We start from the raw sequence: 21,921 nt of genomic DNA, 5'->3' as shown, positions 1-21,921 counted from the left end.
GTATGTAGAGGAATGGAATTTATAGTACGACCTTTTGGTTACGTTTGATTTTGAAAAATCGTCACCGCCAAAAATTACGAGCCCACCCACGCGCGTACGTTTTGGCACGTGCGCGTCGACCATATTTATTTGTCCCACGTGTTCTCCGTTTCGTTTTCTCTCTCTCTCTCTCTCTCTCTCGCGATTTGAACCCGTTGCCGCCACTTTCCTGAAGAAATATATGGTCCGAGGAAATAATACCATATAATATTCGCGCGACATTTATCGTTATGCATCCTGAAATTATAAATTAAGCACGACACCGCTAAATATTGAAGATACTTATCGAGAGACAGTGCACTTCTCGTCGAGCATTTAGCAGTGAATGTATTCGATCCGCTTCTTTTAATTGTATCATTTATTGTTTAACTTTATTCAGTAAATATTAAGAGTTTTTTTGAATGACATTAATATCGTTGGAATCATCTTGTAAAATAATTATGAATCAGCGTGATTATATATGTATAATCGTGTGATCGTATAAAATAATAGTTTATTCCTATACTCAAATTTTACAAGTATATGGCACATTTTACGTTTGTGATTTTTTAAAAATTACAATTCATTTTTTTCAATTACAATATACGAATCACAAGTAGAAATATAATTCAGGCATTACTCGATTTGTGTCGATAACATCGATTTTACATCTTGTCCGTTTCAAGGACGAATTTTCGTAAATTTTGAGACAAAAAAATTGAGAGTCGAAATAACGCGGTAATGTACAACTATATCTCGGAGCGGATTCGGCCATTATCGAAGGGTTATATTCAGCCACTACCCCTACACTAGCTCGGGGTATCGTACTTACTTCTAGAGATACGCGGTAATTCAGAATCCAGATAGAGATGGTGCCGGTCTCGAGGCTACCGAAGAAAGGGGATGCGAGGCGTATAAGAGAGAAAGGAAAGGGGGAAAGGGAGGAAAAGAAGAACGAAGAGGGTTAGCCTGTCGAGTAGCGACGGAGGAGAAACGACGGCGGCGACGACGAGCTCGTTGGTGCAAGGGGGTCGAAAGACGCGTGTCGGTGGCGATGCCGAAGGAGGGTACGTGGGCAAGATAGCGGCGGGGGTTGGGAGAGGGAGTTGGCCACGTGGCGCCGCGGCGCGCCGTTCCGGCGCCGTCGTCCCGCACACCCCGTGTGCGGCTCAGTTCCACTTCAACCCCCGGCACCAGCGGCCCAACCGGTTGGCTGGCTGGCTGGCTGGCTGGCTGACTGGCTGGCTGACTGGCTAGCTCTCTTCGTCTCCTGCGAGAGACGAACAGGACTACTACTCGATCGCGCCGTTATCGGGGAGTGCAGCTAGAGAGTCGAGGCTACATGTCGGGTGCTCAAAAAGTCACTACAATCTTTTGATCATGGATCGAGATATAAGAAACATCAATCTTTAATCATTTTCGGAGCTAGTTATTATTCTGGCAAATTTTTAATTAAAGTTTTTTTTTCAACAAATTTTTGACGCACAAAAATAAACTATGTAGCTAGAGAGTCGAGGCTACATGTTGGATGCTTCAAAAGCAGCTACGTTATTCTCTTGATCGAGATACAAGGAAACTCAATTTCTGGCAATTTTAGAATAGCTATTTTTCTGGCACATTTGTAAGTAAAGGTTTTTAACAAATTTTTAATGGGAAAATAAATTATGATAAAAAAATTAGTATTGATTCTTCGTATGAATAAGTCGGTTTATAAACCTTTCTATATATATATATATATATATATATATATATAGTGGAGTATAGATGGGCAATTATTTATCTCAATATTCTTCTAATAGGATTTAAATCGAACCTCTATTGAGGAAAAGAATTTCAACCAAAAGAAAATTGATGAATAAAAACTTGATTTAAAATTAAAAAGCGACAAATGTCTGGTTAATTATACCTAATCTGATTAATTATATCTAAATGAAACTTACAACTTCATTGGATAAACATTTTTTATTTTTGCTGGGACACATAATTTCTTAACTGTCGATATATCATGAACTGTGAAAAGATTACTGATCTTTTTAAATTTATTCTTGGCTATTTGAAAGAATAGGAGAGGAAAAGTATACAATTGGTAAAACACATTGTATATCGACCTTGCTCAGATGAAATAGCGACGGCATTTAACTCGTTTCATGTGACCTTCGACCTATGCCCACAATTCGAGGAATAGTTAAGGTTTATATGTCCACTGGCGTCGGATCGCCTTTATATCGTAAAATTAAATTAGACACTCTGAAGTATCGTTGCGACGTCAACGCGCTTGTTCGCGATGAACGGCGCCGTTTCACGCCGATTATCGATCTTAGCGTAGCCGGAGAGGAATTTCGGTTGCTTGCTCCTTGCAAGTACGTGTTTCGAAGATATATATTACTTACATTATATAGAAGAAACGCACAAAAGAAATGGCATAAATACAAAAGGGAATATGTATATGTTGAGAAATATCTAAATTTATAATCGATTTTTCTTCTAATAAGAAAATCTTATTGTTATCCATGTGATTATCTCATTATATGACAAATCTATAATTATAATTTTAATTATATGAATTTAAATTTTCACAAATTTGTACATAAAGTAGAAATAAGATGTTTCAATTAATTTTATAAAGAGTCTTCAATAAAAATTAGATTGAAATTTATGATATGTAATATTATAAAATATCACAAAGAGTAATAATTTTTAAATTTTGAAAAAGATCGATTCTTTTTGATTGAAAGATTGAGTCTTATTGGAAAAGAACGCAAGAAAATTTAAATTTGTTCGCGTCACTAGAAATTGAAAATGCCGTACAATTAATATACAATTTTTCTATGTCGTTAGCGTTTTAATCGTGCACTTTTAATTTGAGATTTGCGTGTTATACGAACAATGTATGCATACGCTAAATAGCATACTATGAAGTATAATTTTGCCTCGTTTCTATATAATTGTATCAGATATTTATCGTATGAATATTTGCTGTTAATGTGTATTTCTGTTTATGTGTAACTTGCTTAATCCGTTAATAGAAAAATTTAACAAACATATCCAACATTTTGCACCATAAAGAGATACGAAATATTCTATTTTAATATATATGAAAATCTGTTTTCAGTTTATTTAATCAACTTATTAACTAAATTACTTTTGGTCGTATTTTATTATATCTTGGCGTTTAATTATCCTTATTACAGTAACTACATAATTCACGATGTAATTTGGCATCAAAGCGGAGCACTCGCCAAATATTTAAATGTCTGATTCTTCAGCCTATTATTGTCGACATATACGGGAACACTTATTCTTAATTAATCCGTGAATATTTCATTCGAGACAGTCTAAATCGGTTTTGTAGTAAATTGGTTCGTTATAACGTCATTAGTGCGCGACATGATCTTTCATACTTCATTTGATTACCACAAAAACGCACAATCATTACTACCTGGGACTTTGCGTTGTGCATAAATATCTCGTGTAGACTAACAACGAGTCAAATAAAGGCCTTTCTCATTAATCAGAGAATAAATATAAATAAAACAATGTAGAAAATACTATATATAATTGTGCCAAGTCCGCCGCATCCTCGGCCACTCTAACATTTTTGGAGAGCTAACTGTCAGTTCCGCGTTTTGCAAAACTCTTCCAGGTCAGCCATCTAACTTTCGTCCACGCGATGAAACACAGAGATTCACGAGGTACGACCGCAAGGACGACCGCGTGATAGCATCCTTGCATTCGCGAAGTAGAACGAGTCGGTCGCGAGTCAGGCAGGTTAGTCGCTCTTCGATTCGACTCGACTCGACTCGACAGCTTCGAGTTCTCCCACCTCTTCTCTCCCGCCTCCGCCTCCCCCACCGGTCCTATACATATATATATATATATATATATATATATATATATATATATATATATATATACGTTTGCGTCAGCATGTTTCAGCGGCTGCCGGGGTGCCCGAAAGTTTTCGCCCCGGCGACAAGATATTTCAAGTGGTCGCTCAGTCGCGCGATCGTCCCGCGCTGAAATATTGGACGGCTCTTTCTTGCAGCCGCATATTCTTCCTCCACCTCCGAGCACCATCCCCCGGTGCCATCCCGCCACTTTCCACCGCCAATCCCCCTTTCTCTCCTCTCCCATTCCCTGGTCCCTGTCATCCACCATCTCCCGCGACCTTCTTTTTCTCCCCGGTTTCCTTCTTTTCCGCTCCCCCGATCTCTTCTTCTCCGCTGTCTAACCTCCTTTCACCCTCCTTTCCCCTCCGCCATCCTGACGTCTTCTTTTCGGTAGCCGGGCGCCTGCCTTCGCGCAAGAACTTCACGACTTATGACTCGCGTATTAAGTCCGGCGAAACCCCGACTATCCGCCGTTAACTACCCATGAATGAGTTACGCTCGGCCGACGCTAATTTCCCAGATTGTCCAAAAAGGACGTAAAGTGTCTATTAATCCGCGTAACGAGGATGAAGCTGCCCCGGTCCCGAAGCGGATGTCCCAAAGGGAGAGCTACCGAGGCTCCTTTCCGGTCCAACACGACGAGACGACGGAGGAGGAAAATGGGAAAAAAACGATACCGCGAAGAATTGCATGCAAGAGCCAAGTCGTAAACGCGCATTCCTGGGATGTTTAGCCGAGAATACGTATTCCTCGTGAATTTTAGAGAATTGAGTGGTGTGACTGACGCGATGAAATGTGAATTATGCGAGACGTTAGACTTGGCGAAAACATATGTTTTATTATAGTTGATCGACAGGATTTCCAAGTGAATCTCTTTTCACCCATAATTTCTTTTCGCGCATTTATCTCTTTGTATGTGGGATGAGGTATGACGTGCTAAAAATATTAGACTAGAAAAAGATTACATTTGAGCACTCTGGAACACATGTGAACAATTTAGAGATTCTGATTTCTGCTATGAAAAGTTTTTAACATTTTTTATTTGCCTTTCCCGAAAATTGCAGAAACGTCGCTCTCGATAAAACGCTGAGAACTTTTTATTGTACCTCTCGCGATCATTCAATTATTCAAGTCTTCCTCACTCATCTCTATTCAAATATATTCTGGAATTGTCATCTAGATTTCTCCCCAAAAAATTGAGTAAATACAATAATATTCTATTAATTATTTATTGACTAAAGAATTCTAATAGTTCTGCTGAATCTGTTAAAGGAATTTATTGCATAAATATTTCTATAATATAATTTATCTAATTTATTTTTTATCATAATTCTATTTCTATTTTTTTATAATTTCCATTTTTTGTTATAATATACGTGTAATTAATATACTTTTTAATTATGTACTCTAATAAATAGTTTTTCTTAACAACTCATAACAAGACACGTTTCGGAAAATTCTATAAAGAAAAAGTGTCAATTTAATAAATGTCTTTATATAAAGTAAAAACTATGTAAATTAACATGTATATACTTTCAAAGTAGGCCACTTAACTCGTTTATTTTGAGTCACAATATATTCAAGGAGATGCAGGTATAAATTAATGCCATGTAATAATTATTTCAGTAAGATCTCTAAAATTTGATGCACATCACTTTTCGAGTAAATTGCCCAATTAACGTCATTTTGCAATTTGGAAGCAGAATAGTAGATTTTCTATATTTGAATGTATGATGTCTTTACTTCTCCTTTATGTCCGAGGCATAAAATGACGTTGATTATCCTGTTTTCGAGAATTCAACGAATATTACAAATTAAAGAAATTCATATTTTTTTCATGTTGTTATTATTATTAAATATGTACCCTAAGACTTTTACAATAGATATGTAAGTTACATTTTTCAAGTGGTTTTCTTGATTTCACACAAAAAGAAAGAGAATAAAAATAATATTTGTCACATAAGAAGTATTATCTGTATGTAAGTATTACATAATGTATTGTACCTTTTTATATTTCTTTTATATTTTTTATTATGAAATTATTTTTATCATACATTTGTATCAATAATGTAAAAATCTATTTATTCATACATATATTTTACAAATGAAAAGGGAGAATGAACGCGTAAAAAAGTTTTTAATTTGATTAATATGAAAAATTTCATGTCGGTACGCGAACAATAACTTAATAAAGAACAATGTCTCTCAAACTGTAATACTAAGAATTCTAAGACTAAGAAGTACAATGTGATCAAGTCGTTAACACGCCATCTCCGAAATTCCGGCTTACTCGAGAAAGAGGGGGGTTAGGGGTGGTTCGATACTACATGTCATTAGGAGAGTCGGGCCTCGGAGGAAGGAGGGATGGCTTCTTCCTCCGCGTCCTTCTTAAAGGACGACGACGGAAAACGCCGGGCGGAACAAAGTAGTTGGCGCCGATTAAACAAATCGCATTATAAGTTAGCCTCTTGCTGGCTCTCTGGTAGTACCAAACTTACCAACTCGCTTTATATTAAGACGAACCGCCCTCCAGGACATCCCCCGGGCCGCGCGCGCCACGCTTGATCTGAGACCGGCTATAAACTTCAGAAATGGCTCTCCTCCCTCCTCCCTCCTCGACCTCGCTCGAGCACAGGGGGCGGCCAGGGTGTGGGGGATATAATTGTTTAATTGAATTTATCAGGGCGTCGCTCGTAGATTTGTCAAGGCTGACAGTTTTAGTCCTCGTGCCGTCGTCGCGCCGCCACCGTCCCCGTCCCCCACCCTCTTAACCTTCCTCAACCCAGGTCGCGAGCCTATCTACGTGTTACAGAACGATGTCAGGATGATCCTTTATTTCTCCCGAATCCGATTCAATCCCCAGTGTCCGACCCTCCCGATCTTGACTAGCGATCTATTACTCATAATTAGCTCGAGTCTGCGAGCGTCTGTGCCTTTGGAAGGCATTTTCTCTGAACTTTAACCTCATGACCCGCTGCGAGAGAGCAAGCGTCTTCAAAAGTAGTTGCCTCTCTTTATCTCTCGACGAATGGATATTTCATACGGCGGCATCCTACGTTTGTAAAATTGGGCTGGAAATTTTTAACGTCTCGCGTGTGAGGGATAGTAACGATCAGACGATTAATAGTTCATGTATCAGTCAAGTCTGGCGTGCGAAAAATATTATTATGAAAGCCATTGCCCGATGTCATCGCGCGGGTAATTAGGCGGCTGATTAAGATTTCATAAATGCCAGCTACTTCTTCAAGAGACGAGAAAGCGTAGGATATACATTTTTACCGAGCAGCGAGACAGGAAGGGAGAAAGAGAGAGCTGTCTTTTCAGATTACTTTAACGAGATGGCAAACAATTACTCTTCAGGAATATTCCGAGTGCAAAATTGAACTTTGTTAAGGAGTTATAAAATTTAACTTTGCTTTACTTCTCACGCAGAGATCCATTTCAATAGCATGAAATAAGAATGTGTTTTCCTCGAATATTTAATTTTGGATATTTTAACGGCTTAATTTTTATATTATAATTTAATGGCATATAATTTAATACGCTTAGAATGATTGTGCGCAGCTTAAACGTAATATAATGCTTTGATTTCAGATAGGATTGTAAAATATATACGAAGAGAAAGTTAGAAAGAGAAAGGGAGGGAGAACTGTGGCAGATCAAAATCCGTTTTAAAATTTAAACACATCAATATTAGACTGTCGTAAAAGTTGCTTTACAACGACGAAACCATCAAAACTATCGAGCGGCCTGATTGCATTTTCGTTCTGTTTTACAATTCTCATGCACGACGCCGGCGAAGAGTGTACGAACATTATCGTTTTCAACTCGATTATCGCGATGCCGCGATGACCGGCTGCAGAATCGAACACATCGCATACTGCGCAATGACATTTATCTGAAAACTTTTTCCAAACACGGCGTGCTCTATCTGCGCGACATAAATCCAACAGAAACGAATGAATCGATAGATCTAATGTATCCTTCAGTTTAATAAATGCTCCAAAATACACTTAAGTTTTATAAAACGTACAGAGTAAAACGAAAAAAAAATTTGACGCACAAACTCGATATTAATCAAAATTAAGGAAGATTATTTAACTTTTGTACCAAAAATTTTACTTCATATTTTTTAAACTTTCGAGAAAAAATTATCTAAGAATACAATGTTAAAGTGTAACCAAGTTTTTTGTGTCGCTATATCAAAATAATTTAAAGTAACTTTACGTATATTGAAAACATTTTATTAAGACATTATATACACATATGACTGTGTTCCTTTGTTCATGGCAGAGTCATGTGATTACGGGTTGAGGCGTGCCCTTAATACATAAATCGAACGAGTCGTTTATTCACGTTTCAAATGGATTTATCGGTCGTGTCATCCTTAGTCACTCTTGCGCCATCACTCATCGTCGAGCGAAGAAACGTGAGTTTTACAAATAAAAAGGAATTTCAGAGGGTCGGTGCATCGTTCGCGAATTCTTTTGTAAGAATGCTTCACAGCAATATTAATACAACGTACGTGATTTCTCGCAATCGCGGTGTAACTCAATATCGAGCTCGTAAATTTACATTACGTCGGGGGAGATTTCTGAGGATGCAATCGCATCCTCAGAACGCATTTCAACGATATTAACACAATGACAGTCTGATACATTTGAAATACATCTGAAAAACGTATACCGCTATGGAACGTGGAAAATAACGCAATTGAAAGGTCTTTCTAATCCCCGTCCGAAAAAAAGGTAATTGAATGTTTCATTGGGTAATTCAATCAAGAGAACTGTCCCGCTGTGCTGAACCTAAATATCAAGTCAGTCGATAAGTTGATGTGTATTTATTACGAAAGTGTAATAAGGAAGACAAAAAGGAATTATCGATATAACACATATAAAAGATAGCATATGTTTTAATATACAATATTTAATTATTATTAAAGAGAAAAATTAAATTGTTGTTTACTTATCTTTCAAAATTCGTTTCAAACATACAGAAATCTTATGATTTGATTCGTGACATAATATTTTAATCCCGATGAATTTTTTAAACACGTTACATTAATTGATATTGAAAATAAAACATACACGAGTAAGAGATTCAATTTTTAAAAGTCGCCTGTTATAAAAATATCAGAGTCCCACGGAATTAAAGGTAATCCGACATTCTATCTCTCGTCACGTTATGCTTGTATTATTTCTGAAATACGCACTTTCGCGTAACGAACGATACCAATCTGGAGTACTCTCAGAAATCGGACGAAGCACTTTAATTTCCTGGCAGGTGGGTGGACAGGCGCGTAAGGGAAAAGGGAGAGCGAAAAAAAGAGAGAGAAACGAATGGAAACGAGACAGAGTGGACGGAAAATGTGCGAGAGCCGGGATAGTGAGAGGAGGCGCGGATAGGCAGACGGGATGGATCGTTGTTGCCATGACAGTCCTCTCTCGGACGAGGGTGAGTGGATATATCATTCCTCCCGCGGTTCTTCTAAGATCCTATATATCCTCATCGCCAACTAAGAAAGATCGTATCAAGTTCCACGCCAATAATGTAACAGCAAATTTCATTTTCTCCCGCGTTCAAAAGACAAAAAGGACACGGAATCGATGTGTCAAAGATTACTAACAAAATATTATTTTAAGCATAATTTAAGAAAATTATAACATTCTTGATGTATTATAATTGTTATTATTTCTAATATTATTTATCATATTTCTTGTTACTTTCTTATCTATATTATTTATCGAAAAATTTATATTATTATGTAAAATAATTTTTTACATGTACACATTATGTGTAGGTATGTACTATAAATGTACATTTTTTTTAAATTAAAAGTAAAACTCACATGTTGAACAAAAAAATTTTCAAAAATAACTAGATGCATTTCAAGTATAATATTAAATTAATAATATTAAATTAATAATATGATCAGCTGCAGAGCGTATAGGAAGAAAATTTTTGTGTGAATAAAAGCTGGAATTATTCGTATGAAAAATCGGAGCATTGAGCAGTGTCGCGTTTAGATAATGTCTTTTAACTACTAGCTATTCTATTCTAATGAAAGAAGCATATAATATGTAAAGTTACATAACTGATTAGATAAGTGACAAATAGTAGGTGATATGAGAAACGTATGCAAAGTAATGTAGACGCTTTAAGGAGCTATGAGCTTGAATACCGTTTGAAAAGCTTTAAAAGTGAGCGAGCGTGCGAGTGAGTAGGTAAACAAACGGCGGGGTTGTTTACCCTTCTGAGAATGTAGACTAGAGCAGGTTGCCCCGAAAGCCGGAGGCATCCGTTGCGTACTTTCCTTTGCCCTGACCTATCCTATTTCATTATGTCTCGATGTCATTGCAATCTCTCTCTCTCTCTCTCTCTCCCCTCTCTCTCTCTCTCTCTCTTTCTGCACTGTCCTTCTTGAAAAAAAATCCTCTCCTCTCGAGATACATCAAAACATTTGAGACACAGTAGTTTGTCGCACGATCCAAATTAAGTCCCATATTCCATTGTGATTGTCAAGAAAGCGATAATCGGAGAATAGAAAAGCATCAATCGAATCTATTTTTCACTATTTGTTATTTTATGATTATTGCAGGATATTAGATATAAAAATTTTAAATATGAAAAATTAAGTATAATGAAGAAACTTTTTTTTTAAATAGACAAGCAGAGAATAAAGATATTCTTCAAAGATATTGGCAATTTATAATAGAATCATTCATCTTTATTATAAATTTCTTACACAAGACATAATTTCCGACTTTTTTTCTATAAAATTTTATAGCATTTTCTAAATTTTTGAGAATACCTCTTTAGTCTTGCTCATGTCAAGTTTCATAAAATTCAAAAGACGGAATCGATGAGTGAAAAATTATTAAGCAAAAATAAACACTCTTCAAATATTAGAATTATTATTATTTCTAATATCATATTTTTTGTAATTTTGTTATCTATATTATTTATCGGGAAATAATATATATTATTACATTTAAAATAATCTTATAAATTTACATACTTAATTAAAATTAAATATAAAATCAATTTTTTCGATAAAAAATTTTTCAAAACTATTTGCAACGTAATATCAAATTAATAACACGATTCATTATAGAACATAGGGAGAAAAGTTCGGGGAGATTTGAACCGAACGTTTTAGCTCTTTCCGGCGATACCAAAGAGAGAGATGTCGCGTTGCCTTCATCGGGAAGGCATTCCAGATGACGTCGCAAAACGCATCATTAAGGGAACGAGAGCAAGTGTCGCTTAGGAGCCGGCTACGGCGACGATGGCGACGGCGGCAGCGGCAGCGGCGACGGGGAGCCGATGTAATTATTTCAAGGCCACTGAACGCGCGATCGAGCGAGGCGCCTCGCATCGGATCATGCTGCTCCAGTGATCCTGAGGCGTCGCTAATCTCCAATCCTTCCCGCGAGGACACACGTCCTCGTTCCAGGACGTTCCTTCCTTCCTTCCTTCCTTCCTTCCTTCCTTCCTACATGCCGCTGCCTCCGATAATCGTCGCGGGCGTTATCCGTCGCCGATTTACCTAGGCAACGACGGCGACGAGGACGAGGGAGCCGCAGCACGGAAGTTCACTCGGCGCGACAGTCGGGGGAATTAACGCCCGGGGAGATTTGTCGCCGCCGTGACTTTATCGCCCGCACGATAAATCGCATAATCGATACCCGCTGAAGCGGGCGCGCGAGAGGCGCGCGATAAGGCTGTCGTGATGTGTCGTACACTTTATCGGGATTAACGATTTTACGCGTTGCTCCCGAAGCTTCAGGGGTGCGTCGAGAGTCAGCTAACTGATTAAACAAGGCGTTGAGTTACAGATTCGGGAATGACAGAGATGTGTAACAGAATTGTGGGACTTTCATTTCTTTAAATTTCCGTAAATTGATCATAAAATTTCAATATCTTCAACATTTTTTTCTGTTTCCAAACCTTTTTTGAATTTAAAATAATTCGCTAAAGTGACAAAACTTCCTATACTCGTATAAGATATTTCTCGACTGAACTTGCAAATTTGCAAAAATGAATGATGAATTTCTAGTTGTTGAAGGATAATCTTTAAGAATAATTGGTAAGAAGATTGAAAAATGATTGAGGATGCTTTTATTTAGACGTGCGTCTTGCAGTCTGCAAACGGTATTACCGTAATCTTTATAGACAATGCTTTTAATTACATATCGTATCAGATGCATTGTCATTGTTTAAAAGACAATATTAATTATATAGATCACGACAATATTTCAGCGGATTTGGCAAATAAAAACTAACAAAATGTAACTATAACATTATGTCGATGTAATTTTATTATACGATACTATTATTTAATCACACTTTCATTGATGTGCTTTATCATACTCTATAAATTATTTTATTACCTCGTGATGCGTATATATAATTCTAAAAACTAATACAAATTATAAATATAATTAGAATGTTATTAAAAAAATATTTGCCCCAAATAATTAACGCGTAAAATTATAAGGATTTTGCAAGAGAAAAATTGTGTTGAAAAAGCGAGGCAAATATGCTAATGTGAAAATTAAATTAGACGAGTTGATTAATGCAATTCGATTCGCGTCCATCAACCATTAGTTCATAGGCGTGTTTAGGGATGTCGTTAGATGAGCTGAGGTATAATAAGGCGAAGGTGTACTCTCGAAGTTCGCTATTAAACGCGCGAGTACGCGCGCGCGAGCGCGATAAATTTCTCGAAGACATCGAGCGTACTTAAGTTATAAGTTATAAATTACAAGTCTTCACACGCTCGGTTAAGTTTCCAGGCGACCGTAATTAAAGGGTAAGATTTCTGTGAGGCTGTGTTTCGTCGCGAGAGATAATTATACGTCTGACCTACTTCCGACGCTGCTTTACGTCAACATCCCCTTTCAAGATCGGAATAATTTATAATCTTATCTGCACGTGACGTCCAATTTTTAACGCAAAGCAATCCCATATTGCGCGATATCTAATGTCAGAGAGATTTTAAACACATATACCATATTTTCCATCGCAATATGTTCACTATCTTCGGATTTACTGGTAAATAAAAGTTTTTTAAGCAATAGTATATAAATCACAGAATGATATATAAGATCAATTTACACAAGTGGTTTAGAATAGGCAAATTAATTAAAGAGAATATATGTACATATGTATGTTAGAGATTATTTAATTTTTTTGCTAACTGAAAAATTATTTTATAATATATGTAACTCTTAAATTTTGAATGGAATTTGCTTCAATAGCTATTTAAAATTAATAACGAAAAAAGAATATTTATAAATTTTAGTAAGATCATCAATTAATCTTTAGAGGACGGGAAGCCAATATATTGGCTCTATAAGGGTCGCTTATTTTTCATAGTACAACACTATAATAAAGATGTAAAAATTCTTACTTCAAATTACGAAACTTTACAAAAAAATATACCCGTCCTCTAAAGGTTAATAGTGACAGATTCTTTTTTTTCTTTTCTTAGTATGATATTTTTAAATAATATAAATAATAACTTTTCACCAATTTAAAAAGAACTCACAAAAATTGTACATTAGGCACTGGCTCGTATAAAAAAATGATATATGCAAAGTCCTGTCAATTCGCATGTTTCAGAGCATCACTGTGCCACCGATCATCTCTCTCGGATGAGAGATGGAGGGATGCAGGGAAGGGAGGAGAAGGCGTCATTGATGCCTGCCAATCACTGCAAGCGGCGCGCTTCGATTGTTCGTGGTGCAATTACTAGGGTAGACGAAAAAAAAGAGATTACATAGAAGAGAGAGAGAGAGAGCTGTCACGCGTCGCGGTTGCGACGGGACGTCAAACAAATGACTCCCCTCAATTTGGCACATTCAGCGTGTAGCTTGTTGCGTGCCCATTCATCCCGCGATACCTCATCTCGCGACGTCAGGTCGCATACACCCTTTTCTCCTTTTTTTTCTTTCCGTAACACGCTTTGTGCGTGTGTGTTGACTCGCAAAAGCGTCAAAGTGATAACGCGATATCTAGAGGAATTTTCATCCACCGGATACATACATATATTTTACTTTGCTAAGAACCTAAAAAGTAAGGATATACTGTGTTACCGTGTATTTATTTTCGCGCGTTTGATCATAGAGTTATTGTCTCTTACCGGATTCTGTTCGAAATTTATTGCTTCGTGCTTTTAATTTGTCCGTTAATATCGCAAAAGTACTATCTATCCGTTTAACAACACGCACGACGAGATGTGGAATTTCCAATATGTGTGAATTACCGGAAAATACAAAGGGCATAATATCACGTATTTCACAGGTAATCAGTATCGCGTGCTTCAATAAAATGCATTCATTTAAGTCTCAGTTGCATGAATCAAATTACAAACGTAAATTACATATTAGGTCAATTTCATCCCCCTCCTGTTGCGTTAATTACAGAAAATCGATATAATTTTTGCACTTTATGTGTTTTCTTCGATAGACGTATGTACATTTAGTACGATATAACGTACATACAATAAAACGTGAGTTTACGTGGCTCGATAACAACGTGTTCGTATTATTATCTTAAAAATCACATTTTACTTTTAAATGAGAAAAAATGATGACTTGATAAGAGAAATGATTCTCCAAAATTCTTGAAAATTAATATCAATGTGATACACATGTTTTATAATATTATAAATTTTGTTAATCTCATGTACTGAAATTGCTGCTAAAATCGATGAGAAATCTCTCAAGCGAAAAAGAGGCGTGATAATCGCTAGTGGGACATGGCACGCACACATGAACAAAAGACACACAGACACACCGAATATATTGGGCATACACCAAAAACGTTTGCCGGGACGGTCGTGCCATGGTCGTCGTCGTAACGGTGTTGTGTACACTTATTTAGCGTGTAAACACTCACGGGGTTTGCCAGAGGAGCAACAAGTGCCCACTGATACCACTACCGAGAAAGTAGCTTGGCTTTACACCTCGCCCGTACACAGGATACACACCAGGAAAGTCGGAGGCGCATCCGAGCCGAATATCTCGAGTATTTTGCGGTGAAATAAGAAACCGCCATAACCGGAATTCTCACCCCAGGAAGTTTAACACCATTCTTACAATGTATTCGCTTGATTCCTCAGATTTAATTTTCCTCGCGTTTCATAATGTAAATTCGAAATAAAAACAACGTTAAAAATTATTTTACGATATCGCGTTCGAATATATTATTTTTGTACCTTGAAATATATATTCGCGAGGAATCCATTTTATCTAAATGCAATATTTTTGCTTGCAAAAAAAAATGATCAAATTTTATGCACCGGACGATTTCATTCATTTTGCGCGTGGCAAATGTGTTTTACGTTATGGACGCTATAATGGCTGTAAGAAGTGCATCTTCGTCCTTTCGCCCTCATGGGAGTTTATCATGAAAGAAAAGTCTCTTCTCTCTTTTCCCCCGATTTTGGCAAGAAGCCGTCTTTGGTTTCGCGGGGCGAGAACAGGAGTGGACGGTGGTCCAATCGTGCGTCGACGACGCTGCCAACAGGCTACTTTCCCGCACCGGAAATACGTCGGACGGTTCCGACGATGGACACCCGGCGATTCGAGCTTCCTATTGCTGTCGCGATCATTCCGTGGAGCGTTATAAATCGGCGCTTGTGTATACGGCTTGTAAAGTTGAGGATTCATGGCACGAGATATCGGAAGGATGCGCTTTGCGATTCCTTCTTGTTCGAGCCGTGGAAATATATACAGTGATGGCCAAAATTTTCTGACGTTGTAGATTCAAAGTAATATGAATCTTAGAAATTTATCTACGACAGAAGTACAATAAAAATTATAGAAGAAAACAAGATATTATTTCTCTCTTTTCTCCCCTCCCAAAAATAATATAATAATATTAAAATAATAATAATTATACAAATCATAATTAATATAAATAATTTATGTGCTAAAAGCAATGTGAAAAAAAAATTTCTCGAGTTATATAAAAGAAACTGTAAAAGAACTGTTTGAAAAGAAGTCGAAAATATTTGCACCATTATTAAAGATAATATCGACTGAATGATAACAATTCATATGTATAGATATTGCGTCGTTAATATTTTGTTATCAATAAAAACGACGGTGTAGCTAAATGATAGATTAAAGCGATTTATATTTATATACGCAGTTAATACAATGATATAAGAAAGTACAATGATATAAGAAAAATTTAAACGAAATTAAATAAAATAAATTCAAACATTTTTAATATTTTGTTCGTGATTATATCTAGATTATATTTCAATAAGAGATAGTTCGAAAGTATAATTTGTGAAAAACTCTACTCAAAAATAATATGAAATACATTTCTATTCGCGGGTCAACATTACTCCATTTTGGATATTATTTTCCACGGTGAGGACTCTTCCGCATAAATGTAATGTTAATTAGCACGTATGTCGAGTGCGATGTCATGACTCGGTGTGGATTTCATATCGGATTATAATTTTCGAGCAGCCCGCAAAATACCGAGCTTAACTCGTGAATTTTGTTCGCGAGTATTAGTGTTTTTAACGTTATGTCAATTTAAATTTTTCGTATCGGATCAAAACGCAAAATGCTGAGTAAATTAAAACGATCGCTCGCGAATACGAGAATGAGTAGTACCATGCTTTTAGAAATTTGCAGTGAATTAATGTACACTTGTAGTAAATTAACGCACGTATGGAAGGAGAGAGGGTCATAATTCGCCACAGATTTCGCATCGTGAAAATCGAGAAGTGCAGATCGCGAATACTCCGTAAAGCACAAATTATGCTTTTATTTTCGGAAATAAACGTCACGGAGCTTAAATTACCCCTTTCCTCCATTTGATCCTCGCAACCGGCCGCTACCTTCACACTAATTGGCTTCATTTCTCCACTAATTATGTCGGTTATTTGCAGCTCGGCTTCAAACGCCGTGAAAACCACGATCCTTACTTCTTCAACCACCTCGATTACGTATTCAGGAAAGTGTTAAATATTCTCGAATAGAATCGCAATTCGGTACTCATCCAATTTTAATTTCATTGCCACGATCAAAAACATCAATCGCACAAAAAACATTGCAAACAAATATTTGACAACAATTCTACCGGAAATATATTTTATATGAAAATCTAATATATCTATACATTTATTTATTAATGCATACACACTTTTTTCCTTTTATAATCAAATTTGATTATCTTTTTTCCTTTTATAATCAATTTGATCCAATAATAATTAAGGGTAAAGATAAAAAGTTGTATATTAAAATTATTAAAGTATAATGATTATATAATATTAAATATATTAGATTATAATGATATTATATTAAATATGTGATTAAAAGATAAAAATTTTTATTTATAGAAAATTTAATTGTGATTAGAAAATCTTAAACTACTGCTCAAAATTCTTATACTTTCCTGATATATTATTCTTGTTTATTATATATTGTTAATATATTATTAAATTCTGTAAAAAGATTAATTAAATTATAATAATTTTTAACACAAACAGCTCAACGATGTCAAATGAACATCTTAATACATGTATATTAAAATCAAATAAATCCATCGTATTGTCGTATTCGTCGTAAGATAGAATCCAAGCGGTTCTTCGAAGCCACTTTGAAAGAAGAGGTCATTTTTGCCCTTCGTGCGAAGGATTCTGGCCTGACAAACTTTAAATTACATTCGAAGGACCCGGCCCCGTCATCGGTTTCCCTTAATTTATATAGACGGGAACACTTATTCACGCCACCCCGTCTTTCTCGAGCCTCTTCCTTCTTCCGAAGAAGAAGAAGAAGAAGAAGAAGAAGAAGAAGAAGCAGCAGCAGCAGCCATATCCTCGGAAGTTAACTTTCTCCTTGATTGACGTTCGGTTATTGTCGGCATTTGCATAACTCGTCCTGCTCGCTGCTGCTGCTCCTTTCGTGAAGCGAACCTCCGAGGTAACCGAGAGACAAGACCGTCGACATCGGGGAGAAAGATGCGGATAAGAGAGAAGAAAAGAAAGGTGACGATGAGGAGAAGGGAGGAGATAGGCGGACCGAGAGGTTGCGGAGGAACAGAAGAAGAATGCCGGGAACGGCCCGCGTGTCAAATCGAATTTGCCTCATTTGCTTTGCGCGGCGACTCCGCCAGCCAGCTAGCAAGAGAGAGAATCTATTAGAATAATTTTTATGAATCTAATTTTAAATTCCGGCGAACGAAGTTACTTTACTGTCACGCTGTCAGCGGCTCTTTATTAAGTGGTCCTCCTTGGCGGTGGTGGCGGCGACGCCGCCGCCGCCGCTCATCCTCTCCAGCCCCGTCACTTCCACGATCTCGCGCCGCCACCACCGACGACCTGTCACCCATTGGAAAGGAATAATTTAAATAATTTCCCACCTAATTCCTTTCCGTCCGACGGGAAGAGAGCGAGCGAGCCCTTCCCCCAAGTTAAATTTTGCAACGCGACAATTGTCGGAAGCTTTTCTCACTCTCTTTCTCTCTATGTTATTTAAATTCCGCATTATAAACGATTACTCGCGTTCATCTAATACGGGGAGTAAATACGGTGTTAATCAGCAATCATTTTTACTTTTCTTTTCCAACAGTTTATAATTTTTTTTTTAATTTTAAATGTAAATTAAATATATATATAGATAGATGAACAATTAGCGCAATTATAGATAAATTCTCTCTTTCAAAATTTCTATTATTTTTAAAAATAATTTTTTATTAAAAAATCTATAATTAATTTTTTATAAAAAATTCTTGTAAATTAATTAAAATTTGAGGATATAATACTGTGATTATTTACCGTTACAAAAATATAACAACGATGGTTCTTTAAAAAAGATTCCACTTATTACGGACACACAATGAGCAAGATATTAGATCCTACGTGAAAGAATGGAAAACGTGTCACGCGGTATCTCCACTCGAGAATACAAATACCGCGTAATTCTCGAATCATTAGCTGCGTGGATCGCATGTTGGGTCAAATTATCGAGATTATCTGCTAGTACTATATTCACGCGCTCGTGTACGAGTTAAAATTGCAAAATTATTGATATTTCGAGAAGAAAGAATAGAGGTCTTGCCTCCCGTGAAGAGAGGCTCGATTTGTCGTATCTTCTCGACCAATTAGCTGCGAGATTAGCTTAATTCGTTGTATAGATCATTCGGTCTTACTTCATACACATACACATACACATATATATATATATATATATATATATATATACGCACACGCACCGTGTATTCCGTGCCTATCTATTCACACATATGTTCTAATAATGAAACTCAAAACGACCTTGAGAGATACATCGCACGCGTCTTACAATTCTTACATCGCGAGATACATGATTGATATACTTTCAATCATCACATTTGTCATATATAATCATTTTATCTTATAAAATGATAAATAAATCGTTGAACGGAATAGTGATATAACCAGTAATAATTTATCATATCTAAGATATAAACCTTCGTTATTTTGACATGGCATGATATTCTACATTTAAGATGACTGTCCAAAGTATTATTGGAAAATTTTTATCGCGTATAATAAAGCACATTACACATACATAAACATATATATAAAATTTCATTTATTTTATATAGGTATATAAAATATATATTATATAGAGAATAAATATGTAAAATATATATTTATCTAATTATTAGAAAAGCAAACAGATGAAAAAAAAGAAATATTATATACCTATTAAAAAATAATTATATACATATATACGGGCAAAGAAAATTAAATATTAAAAATTTTTAATATTTAAAAATTTTTTAATTTTAACAATTTTTAATATTAATTACATTAATAAAATTATTTAAAATTTAAAACTATTAAACTATTGAACAATTGACACATAAAGAGTAGGTACTAGAGAGAATGATTTTGTCAACATTCAATCATTCTCTCAAGAACTACACTTATTGTTAGAAAAAAGAAAGATAGACATTTTCATAAATACAAGGTGATATTTAACTCCTTGTGTAATTCCCTATTTTACAAGTGATTTTCTCTCCGTCAAATCGTTCTCTCACGCGAAAAACTCAGAGGAAGAACAGCGTCCCTTCCTTCCTTCCTTGATAAGGCGAGCGGGCAATTATAAACGGTGCGTAGAGTTCCCACCGGGCAGATGGAGCGTCTCGACGGCCTATATTCGCGGCTTATTTTAGAACTTTACCGAGTGGAGCCAAGCGTGCGTGCATACGCGTGTATACGCGTGAGAAGGTGTGGACGCGTGCACCGATTGCGACTCGCTGAACATCGCGCGTGCGTGCATGCATACGTGCGTACGTGCGTGCTCGCTCACCGTGTTCTATAAGTAGAGTGCGTGTATGATCCATTCTGCGGTCGCCGTCGCCGTCGCCGTCGCCGTCGCGTATCGCATCTATCGATATCCACAAGGAAACGAGAAGTTTCATGTCAGTGAAATACCGAAGGCAATATTTCTCGCCTCTTTGAACAAATTCAGTTCTCAAGAAAAGATTATTTCTAACGCGAGAAATTATCTGAAGGAGTTTGATTTTTCAGAAATATATAATTATCGCACTTAATAACCGATGTGCGAAAAATAATTCTTTACTGAGGATAATTGAAAGTCGAAAAGAAAATTGTAAATTATGTCAGATTTTAAATTAAACATTTGCTCTCAAAATTCGCGTTATAACTATTCTATCAATTTGCCTAGTCTTTTTATTTTTATCGCTATATTTTTTCCAAGAGTAAAGCACGCAAATTATGCACACAAATTTCGCTCTTACATTCTTTACACTATCTGAAAATTCAACGAAATGTCGTTTAAATTCCGTATAGCATTACCGCGGCGGGCCCGATTAATCGAGAACTTTTCGTCCCGCTATATCATAAAGTGTGCCACGTGATGCAAATAACAGGGCCTCTTGTTGGCAGGAAAGTTCTCGCCTCTCGTGTCGAGAGATACCCGACCAACGATTGACCGAATATACGAGAAGGGTGACGCGAAAAATATCGTCGGTCACGCGTATCGCGTGTTGTACGTGCGCGCGCACGCGCGTACATATTGGCCTACTTTTCCGTCGTCGAGAACTCGAGATCTCGAGGACCGAGAGAATCCGCGATACATCAGACATGTACGCGAGTCTGACTTTAAACGCCAGCAAATGGCATTAAAATCGCTCGTGTCAGTTACAGAAACAGCGAAAATGCCAAACAATCACCGCTGCGGAACCGGAATTTTCAAAATCTATTCATCTGCTCGCAGCATCTTCTGATTGTAGAGCCACAAAATATTATTTCATAGGAAACTTGCCAGTAATTATTGCTGCGTTATTGCTGCGTTATCAATACGTGATTACTACATGATGAATCGAATGACTACTAGGTATATGCTAAATCGAAATGATTAAAAACTACGTTTTTATATTGAAAATTAATTGTAAAGTCTGCCAAAATTTTTACGCTTGCTATTGAATCGTGCATTAAAGTTGGGACTCGGGATATTTATAAAAAGTAAAATATAAAGACTTCGATAGTTTTCTAATCTATTCTTTCAAGAATTTCTTTGAAGAATACAAGTTATGAAACAACAAATCCGATCAATCTGCAATTCTCTTTAAAATATTTCTTTCTGTTATTTTATTTACAACGAACTTATTTTTTTTACAACATATATAACATGTTTAAAAATAAAAATGCGGGTAAAACGGCACATTTGTACAAGTCGGCCCATTAAACCGCAAGTACTTTCCCTGCGCTTAGCAAAAGTGAGCGCCAAAAACGAATCGCAAAAATACCGTCGTGTATCACAATATTGTACAGTTACAGAAGGAATGCGCGATATCAGCCGGTGATGCGTGCCGGGAAAAAAGATTTCCAGCTCATAGATTTTGGAATTTCGCAGCTACGACTTAAGCTTGCGCGAGTAGTAGGCGTATCCATTGCGAAACTACGATGCAGCCGATTTTATAAATAGAGTTATGATCTATAAAATGTAAAATTGTGTCTAATGTGTGCGCAATA

General features: G+C 36.5%; 1 protein-coding gene and 1 long non-coding RNA gene across 5 annotated transcripts in view; one reads left to right on the top strand and one right to left on the bottom strand.

Moving 5' to 3' along the window:
- Positions 1–21,921, bottom strand: part of Foxo (forkhead box, sub-group O) — a 157,180-nt gene that overhangs the window by 8,594 nt on the left and 126,665 nt on the right. The gene's annotated exons all lie outside the window — the stretch shown is intronic.
- LOC140675037 (uncharacterized) overlaps positions 1–21,921 on the top strand; it is an 84,876-nt gene that overhangs the window by 19,810 nt on the left and 43,145 nt on the right. Inside the window, exon 3 of one of the 2 annotated variants that reach the window (XR_012048308.1) lies at positions 13,536–13,669. This is a non-coding gene — a long non-coding RNA (uncharacterized lncRNA). Of the gene's footprint in view, positions 1–13,535; positions 14,450–21,921 lie in introns of those variants that run through there. The other variant, XR_012048307.1, reaches the window with a different exon arrangement.

This window comes from Anoplolepis gracilipes, chromosome 2 (genome assembly GCF_047496725.1).
Source record: "Anoplolepis gracilipes chromosome 2, ASM4749672v1, whole genome shotgun sequence".
Taxonomy (NCBI): Eukaryota; Metazoa; Arthropoda; class Insecta; order Hymenoptera; family Formicidae; genus Anoplolepis; species Anoplolepis gracilipes.
This window is presented reverse-complemented; position numbering and strand designations above follow the sequence as displayed.